The sequence below is a fragment of the Suncus etruscus genome, chromosome 3 (assembly GCF_024139225.1).
Source record: "Suncus etruscus isolate mSunEtr1 chromosome 3, mSunEtr1.pri.cur, whole genome shotgun sequence".
Taxonomy (NCBI): Eukaryota; Metazoa; Chordata; class Mammalia; order Eulipotyphla; family Soricidae; genus Suncus; species Suncus etruscus.
In genome coordinates, this window is record NC_064850.1 from 81993671 (window position 1) to 82003397 (window position 9727).

Consider the following 9727-nt stretch of genomic DNA (forward strand, 5'->3'; position numbering starts at 1 on the left):
ATCTCGGTTCTGAAATCAAATCATACTCAAGTACAAAAAGAAAGAGAAAGACAAAACAAAATAAAATAAAATAATATTGGAGACATCAACCGTAATCTCCACACCAAAATAAAGACGTCAAAAAAATAGATCATTTATTCTCCTCTTGCTGCTTTCGTGGTATGTGGAAGACTTCTACTTTATCTTGGATGGTAAAATCAGACCTGTTTCTAGAGATCTTGGTGGCTGTGCAGATCAGGGAATGGAGTTTATGAAGTCTTTCTTTGTGGTTCTAGCAGTTATGCTTCTTCAATGTCCTTTTTTTGTTTTTTATGTATTCTAGGTGTTTCAGAATAGTGCTACCATTCTGTGTTTTTCTTTTGTCTTCCGACTTACTTCGTTTAACATAACATGATCTAGGTCCATCCACGTTGCTGCAAAGTCTGTGATTGTATCATTTCTAACTGCCATGTAATATTCCATTGTATATATGTACCACATCTTAATGATCCATTCATCTGTTGTTGGACATCGAGGTTGGTTCCAAGATTTGGCTATTATACTGAGTGCTGCAATAAATAGTGGGGTGCATATGTATTTTGGAATGAATGTCCTTCCATCTTGGGGATATATGCCTAGGAGAGCAATTGCTGGGTCAAATGGCAGCTCAATTCTGAGTTCTTTGAGCACTCTCCAGACTTTTCTCCATAGATGTTGGACCAAGGGGCATTCCCACCAGCAATGAATGAGAGTTCCTTTCATACCAAATCCTCTCCAACAAAGGTTGTTCCCATTATTTTTGATGTGAGCCAACCTCACTGGTGTGAGGTGGTATCTCATTGTTGTCTTGATTTGGATCTCCCTGATGATGAGTGAAGGTGAGCATGTTTTCATGTGTTTGTTGGCCATCCTTCTCTCTTCCTCAGAGAAATGTCTATTCATTTCGTCTCCCCATTTTTTTATGGCTTCGTTTGGTTTTGAAGGACTCAGGTTTCTGAGCGCTTTGTATGTTCTAGATATCAGCCCTTTATCTGATATATCAAGTGAAAAGATTTTTTCCCATTCTGTTAGCTGTCTTCTTGCATTAAGTAGGGTTTCTTTTGCCATGCAGAAGCTTTTTAGTTTGATATAGTCCCATTTGTTTATAGTTGATGCTAACGTTTTTGCCATTGGTGCTCCATTCTCAAAGACCCTTTTAATATAAAGGTCTTCGAGTGTTCTGCCTATTTTATTCTCGATAAACTTTATAGATTCAGGTCTGATTTCCAGATCTTTGATCCATTTTGAGTTGACTTTTGTATAAGGAGTGAGATATGGGTCGATTTTCACTTTCGTGCATATGAGTTTCCAGTTGTACCAACACTATTTGTTGAATAGGCTTTCTTTGTTCCATTTCATATTCTTGCCTCTTTTATCAAATATTAGTTGGCTATATATCTGGGGTTTATGTCTGGGAATTCTGTTCTAATCCACTGGTCTGAGGTCCTGTCTCTGTTCCAGTACCATGCTGTTTTTATTACTATGGCTTTATAGTATAGTTTCAAGTTAGGTAAGGAGATACCTCCCAACTTCTCATTTTTCAGAATGTGTTTAGCTATCCTGGGTCTTCTATGGTTCCAAATGAATTTTATAATTGATTGTTCTATTTCTTTAAAAAATTGTGTCTGGATTTGGATAGGGATTGCATTAAATCTATATAGCAATTTGGGTAAAATAGTCATTTTGACTATGTTAATTCTACCTATCCATGAGGATGGGATGTTCTTCCATTTCTTTAGATCGTCTTCAATTTCTTTCTGAAGTGTTTTGAAGTTTCCCTGGTATAGATCTTTCACTTCTCTTGTAAGGTTGATTCCTAGGTATTTGATATTTTTTGATACTATCTTAAATGGAATTGTATTTTTAATCTCTCTCTCCTCAACTTCATTGTTTGTATATAAAAACGCTACTGTCTTTTGTGTATTGACTTTGTATCCAGCCACTTTACTGTATTGGTTGATTGTTTCTAGTAGTTTTTCTGTGGATTCTTTAGGGTTTTTGATGTATATCATCATATCATCAGCAAAAAGAGCTAGCTTGTGCTCCTCTTTCCCTACTTGAATTCCTTTGATTCCCTTCTCTTGTCGAATTGCTATTGCTAGGACTTCTAAGGTTATATTGAATAAGAGTGGAGAGAGTGGACAGCCTTGCCTAGTTCCTGACCTTAGTGGGAATGCTTCTAGTTTCTCGCCATTAAGTATAATGTTGGCTGTAGGCTTTTCATAAATAGCTGTAACTATCTTAAGGAAGGTGCCTTCTAACCCTATTTTGCTGAGTGTCTTTAACATAAACGGATGTTGGATTTTGTCAAACGCCTTCTCTGCATCGATTGATATGATCATGTGGTTTTTGTCCTTCATGTTGTTGATGTGGTGTATAATGTTGATTGATTTGCGTATGTTGAACCAACCTTGCATTCCTGGGATGAATCCCACTTGATCATGATGTATGATCTTTTTAATGAGGTGTTGGATTCGGTTTGCTAAGATTTTGTTAAGTATCTTTGCATCAATGTTCATTAATGAGATTGGTCTATAGTTTTCTTTTTTGGTGGTGTCTTTGCCTTCTTTAGGAATGAGTGTGATATTAGCCTCATAAAAGGAGTTGGGGAGGATTCCTGTTTTTTCTATGGTTTTGAAAAGCCTATGGAACAGTGGTAATAAGTCTTCTTGAAATGTTTGATAGAATTCACCTGTAAATCCATCTGGGCCTGGGCATTTGTTCTTAGGGAGTCTTTTAATTACGTCTTCAATTTCCTCTGAAGTGATTGGACTGTTTAGAGTTTCTAGGTCTTCCTTTTCCAGTCTTGGAAGAGGGTGTTTGTCCAAGAATCTGTCGATTTCTGGTGGGTTCTCTAGCCTAGTTGAATATAGTTGTTCATAATATGATCTCATGATATGTTGTATTTCTTGGGGTTCTGTTGTAATCTCTCCCCTTTCATTCGTGATCCTAGTGATTTGGGTGTTTTCCCTCTTTTTTTTGGTAAGTTTTGCCAATGGTTTGTCTATCTTATTTATTTTTTCGAAAAACCAACTCCTGGTCTCATTGATTTTTTGTATTGTTTTCTTAGTCTCTATGTTGTTTATTTCTGCTCTGGTTTTTATGATTTCTTGCCTTCTGGTTGTGGTTGGATTTCTCTGTTGCTGTTGTTCCAATTCTTTGAGGTGATCTTTTAAACTGTTGGTTTTGTTATTTTCCTGTTTCTTAACATAGGCCTGTAATGCTATGAGTTTCCCCCTAAGTACTGCTTTTGCTGTATCCCATAAATTCTGACATGTTGTCTCTTCATTGTCATTCGTCTCAAGGAATCTTTTTATTTCCTCCTTGAGTTGTTCTTTGATCCAGCTGTTGTTAAGCAGTATGTTGTTCAATCTCCAGGTATTAGTTTTCCTCCATTGCTTCTTCTTGACATCAATTATAAGCTCTGTTGCATATTGATCTGAAAGGGTACTTCTAATGATCCTTACCTTTGTGGTCTTATATAGGTTGGCTTTGTATCCTAAGACATGATCTATTCTGGAGAAGGTTCCATGTGGGTTTGAGAAGAATGTGTATTCTACTTTCTGGGGATGGAGGGCTCTATATAAGTCTATTAGCCCTAATTCTTCTAATTTTTCATTTAGAGCTCTTATTTCTTTACTATTTTTCTGTTTGGAGGATCTGTCCAGTGGTGATAGTGGAGTATTGAGGTCCCCTACTATTATCACAATTCCCTTCATGTGTTTCTCCAGGTTTGTCAGTAGTTGCCTCACATATTTTGGTGACTTTACATTAGGTGCATAGATATTGACCAGGGTTAGCACTTCTTGATCTAATGTTCCCCTGATCAGTAAGTAGTGCCCCTCTTTGTCTCTGATCACTTTCTTGAGGTTGAATACAATTTGGTCTGATATAAGAATGGCTGTCCCTGCTCTTTTTTGTTTTCCATTGGCCTGAATAATTACTTTCCATCCTTTAATTCTAAGCCTGTGCTTATCCTGTAACTGTAGGTGTGTTTCTTGCAGACAGCAGAAGTTCGGTTTATTTTTCCTAACCCAGTTCTCTACTATGTGTCTTTTAATTGGAGAGTTTAGTCCATTAACATTTAGGGAAATTATTGATAGAGAGGACTGTTGTGCAGTTGTATTGTGTGGCGTGGTTGTTGTTACAATCGGGGGTTTGGATTGTGTAATTCGTCTCTAAGTAAGTCGCTTAGGATCGGCTTAGTTTGCACAAATAGTTCAAGTTCGTTCATATTTGTGAATGTTTTTAGTCTGCCCTCCCATATGAATGATAGTTTTGCTGGGTATTGGACCCTGGGTTGGAAATTTCTTTCACTCAGTCGTTTAAATACGTCATTCCACTGTCTTCTTGCTTGAATTATTTCAAATGGGAGATCTGGTTTGATTCTTATGTCCTTTCCTTTGTACTTGAGGTTTTTTTTCTCCCTTATTGCTTTCAGGAGTTCCTCTTTCTCTTTGTTTTTCGCCATTTGGATTATCATGTGTCTTGGTGTGGGTTTATTAGAGTCTATTTTATTAGGGACTCTCTTGACTTCTTGGATTTGTCCTAAATTGTCTTTCCAGAGGGTGGGAAAGTTCTCTGTTATTATCTCCCTGACTACTTGTTCTTCCCCCTTCCCTATTTCTTCCCCTTCTGGTATACCCACAATTCTTAGATTGTTTCTTTTGTCCTTATTCATTAGATATTGGATTTTTCCTTCCAGTGCTTTGCCTTTTTTTTCTTTGTTGGTTTCTTGATCATTTTTATATTGCAGTTTTCCTTCGAGTTCATCGATGTGCTTCTCCAACTCTGTGGTTCTACTCGTAAGGCTTGTTATTTTGTCTTTTAAATCCTTCACTTCTTTTTGTATGGAATCTCTCATGTTCTTTAACATTTCTTCTTTAATTTGGCTTAGTCGTTCGTCCATGAATTTCTTATACTCGATTGCTAGGGTTTCTTTCATTCTGTTTAGTAATTCTTGCATTTTCTTCCTCATGGCCGCTTTTAGGTCTTCTTCCCATGAATCTGTGCGCTTTGGTGGACTTGGAAACTTGATAGGGCTTGTCATGTTGTCTCCAGTTATAAGGGATCTCCTTGATTTACGCATAATACTTTGTATTTAATGGTATGTTTTGGAGTACTATGGCTTCTAATTTCGGTCTGCTTTGGTCTCCTTCCTGAAGGTTTTTCTAGAGGAGCCTGTTGGGTGAGTTTGTTGAACCTAGCCCTTTCTCCTCCCCTTTGATCCCTAGAGTTCAACCTTCCTGCAGTGGGTTTTGTCCCCTTTCTGCTCCTTATTTCTGTCAGCGGTGCAATTCCACTCCTGGCCACAATGGTTACTGGTGCTGTTGAGCCTAGCACTCAATCCACCCTCCTTTCTCTGGGATTCAATGGAGCTCCGCCCCCTCCAATCCTCCCTTGAAGGAGTTCCCTCAGTTCGATTCTGCAGGCTCTATCTACGCCCTTGGGAAGTCCCTGGTCCGCTCCAGGGTCCAGGGGGGTGGACTGTTCTAGGTCACCTGCGAGTCTAGATGGTTGGCCCTATCTCCCCGTCTATTCGGGTCGCTCAACTTGTCTTTCTAGGCGCCACCCTGGGGGGAGGGTCCGGCACCAAGCTAAGCAAAAAGTCAGAAACTCATTCACGCCTCCCCAGCCGGCACTCAGGAGTCTCTGAGGGGAATGGCAGGCCCAAACGCCAAGCAAAAGTCAGAAACCCACTCACGCCTCCCCAGCCGGCCCTCAGGAGTCTCTGAGGGGAATGGCAGGCCCAAACGCCAAGCAAAAGGAGAGAAACCCACTCACGCCTCCCCAGCCGGCACTCAGGAGTCTCTGAGGGGAATGGCAGGCCCAAACGCCAAGCAAAAGGAGAGAAACTCACTCACTCCTCCCCAGCCGGCACTCAGGAGTCTCTGAGGGGAATGGCAGGCCCAAACGCCAAGCCTTTTTCTCTCTTTTCAAAGTGACCTTGCAGCCTAGGTTTCTGGGATGCAAGGGCTTAGCCAGAATGCAGATCCTGGGCTATTGACTTTTCCCAGAAAATAAGAGCTATAGCTTAGTGGATTTAGCTCTTTCTTTCACTTGACCTCTAAAATAATAGAGCCCAACCCAGTAAAGATAGAATTCCTAAATTTTTTCTACTTCTCACTAATTGCTTATTTTGCATCTGAAGTTAGTTTGCAAAGAGTTGCCTTGAGTTGTGACCTTCGCCTTTGTCACTCAGAATTCTTACTGCTTACACCCATTGATTGATGTATTGCTTATTGTTAAGCTCTGCTTTGTAATTGTAAACATTCTTCTCAATATCTAAGACTGGCTTTTATCCCTTATATATTCCTACCTTGGTGATTAAAATTCTGTAATGCACTTGCAAGAACATGTTTCTCCATATACTCACTGTGTGGATTCATTTTCTTCATTTCTTCATATTTTCCATTCGTGTATCCACTCTTCTCAAAGAGGACTCAAAGAACCCCTCTAACATGCATCCAGACCTCAAGAGCCAGTCCACGAGATCTGGCAAACCAAAGTTAGCCTACAACAGTTTGAAATATATTTTTTGTATTTGAAAATATAATAACTTATTAAGGAAGATAAACCCCAATAAAAATATAGATAGGATGAGATGTCATAATTGTTTCTTGGAGAGGAACACACCTGCCAGTGCTTGAGGGCTACTCCTGGCTCTGTAACCAGAAATTATTCCTAGTGGGCAGAGGGAACCATAGGAGATAAAACCCAGGTCACCTACATTCAAGACACTATCTGTTGTACTATTGCTCTGGTACCGAGGTGTAACTTTTTTTTAATGGTGGATTTAAGTAAAAACTACTATATAGGTGTATTTTTTATCTGAGCTTGCCAAGCAAGAAATATTGGATGTTTATCATGGACAAAAATTATCTATTCAAGAGAGGGTGGTTTCTGTCAAGTTGGCCATGTGGAGGTATGAGATGACCTTTGTAAAAGGAGGATGCATGCATTCCACAGATATTCAAGGACTGTACACGGAGATGCTAGTGAACACATGGGTTACAATGAACACTAGAGCTCATCTTGGAAATGAGACAAAATCCAGGAGACAGGAGAAGAGAGTGTGAGAAAACAGTCCAGGAAGATTCTGCACAAAAGAGAGTCCATTTTAATCGCAAATCCCTTTAAGCTCTGATTTCCAAGGGAGACCAGCTTTAACCATCTGCCTAGCTTGAGAGCCAAAGCATCCCAGCCAAGTGACAAGGTGTTGTCACTTTTCACTCTTCCCTCCCAATCCTGCACATGATCCCAGAAAAGAGGTGAGAAGGCAACATGAAAAAAAGGCGAAAAGCCAAACTGGCCTTTCTTACTGTAGAATTCAGAAAATAATGAGTGGAAGATATTTGAAATCAAATTTTGTTTGGAGTTTTGATTTTACAAGGCTCTGGAAATTGTGACGTCAGGATTAAAGTTATTACATTCATGACCTGAAATGACCATAGCTGTTTTTTTTTTCCATACAAAAGAAAACATACAGGGGACTAGGTCAGATTTTAACTAAGGGTCATAATATTATTTTCCATTAATAAAGGGCAAGGAGAAATTAAGAAAGATTAATATGCATTCATTCAAAATTCACATGTCCTGTATTATATATGTACCATATAAGAAAGAATAATTCTGCTGTGAATAAGTGTTACTTATTCTTAAGAAGTAGCTTTTGGGGACTCAAAGCAGTGCTCAGGATATTTGGAGGCCAAACAATCCTTGGCCAAGCAGGATACTACTGTTTAATAAAGCATTGTTACTTGGGCCCTACAATGACAAAAGCCAGTAAGTATTTGGTGGCTTCTAAAGTTACAGTGAGCAATGCTTGGGAGTAGAGTTCTGGGAATTAACCTGGGTCAAGGGCCATTCCCTGCATTCCTTGTCACCCCTGTACTCTCTTCCTGCCCCCCACTAGCTGCTTTTAATAGTGTTACTGTTAATGTAGTCATCTTTGGAGCTTTTCCTACTTCCTTATTGTTCAGACAAAGCATATTGATTAAATAATTTTCAAAGATCAGTCATAAATCCTGAAGATGAAAGTCAGTTAGTTGAAGACCCTTGAACGCAAATTTTTAGGGATGGTTTAGATCCCTTGTAATGGGGATACCTCTCTTCAAATTTTGGATACATGAATGGTCACCATATCATCTCTCATGCTTCAGTGCCCAAGTTTCTATAATCTGTCAGTCAAGAAGAATCCCTCGAAGCACCAACTGGCCCCACTTGGCAGGAAAATTGAGTATAGATGGAATAATTATGCTCTGCACCTGTGCTTCTGTGGCACCCTAATAAAATTTCCAAAAGAGTACCTTCCTCTTCCTCACCATCCTACTTAAGAAATTTAAATTTTATGTAAATGAAAATTAAAAGAAAATACCTGTGATTTAAATAATAGATATGTTCAGATTCTGCCTTTTGGAGTATCCTTAAAATTTTTCTAATTTTATCTGGTAATTAAAATTAGGGGTTAAATTAGAATGTGTCAAAGAAATTAAATCTACCCTTTAATTTTAAAAAATACAGAGCCACAAGGAGTCTGAATTATAAATTTTATATAGAAAACAGGGTGTTTTTTTTTAAGTGAGAATTAGAAGGGAACTGGGAGAAGAAAATGTCATTTTCTACTCTTCTAAGTTTTCAACTATGAATTTACTCTCCTTCCCATTATTATGTCTCCAAATTTTATTTAGAAGTTTCAAGAATGATGAAGCACCTTTCCTAGTCTCTGCCTATGATGCCTCACTACTGTGACTTATGCTTTTAGACAGTGACTACAGCTTTCTTCTCCCATCTACTTGACAACTCCATTTAAAACATAATCTCTTAAGTGTCATGAAGATCATTGCTAATTTAACTTAACTAAAGATTTTACTGAATGTTTGGTGTCTATATTTCATTGTGCATTTTTTTTTTGCTTTTTTTTGGGGGGGGGGGGTCACACCTGGCTTTGCTCAGGAGTTACTCCTAGATCTACGCTCAAAAATTACTCCTGGCAGGCTCGGGGGACCATGCTGAGATTCGAACCACTGTCCTTCTGCATGCAAAGGCAAATGCCCTACCTCCATGCTATCTCTCCGGACCCCATTGTGCATTTTCTTTTTTTTGTTTGTTTTTTTTTTGGGTCACACCTGGCAGTGCTCAGGGGTTATTCCTGGCTCCAGGCTCAGAAATTGCTCCTGGCAGGCACAGGAGACCATATGGGGCGCCGGGATTCGAACCGATGACCTCCTGCATGAAAGGCAAACGCCTTACCTCCATGCTATCTCTCCGGCCCCCCATTGTGCATTTTCTTAAGAAATTTTCTTAACGTAAAGGTAACTATACCAAAAGACAGCAGATTGTTTGAACCTCAGGGAGGATTTTCCCCCGTGGTTTGCATTTTTTGCTGTTTTTTTATAGCATTATTCTTGGTCATTTGATGAAGAAAGTTCTTAAAACGGCAGCAAAATTTATGTAAAGTTTTCCATTTTAATAAAAATCCCTGATTTTACTAAATAGTATAGTAGTATGTGAAAATATGCAAAGAAATATATATTATCAGTTAATCTTATTGTATTAGGAACTTTATCTTAACCCTAAAAGTAAATTAAAACTAATAATATAAAGACTTCTTAAATAAAATTTAAGATTTATTTTGGGGCCAGAGCAACAGTACAGTGGATAGAGCACTTGCCTTGTACAGAGCCAATCCTTTTCTATTCCTGGCACT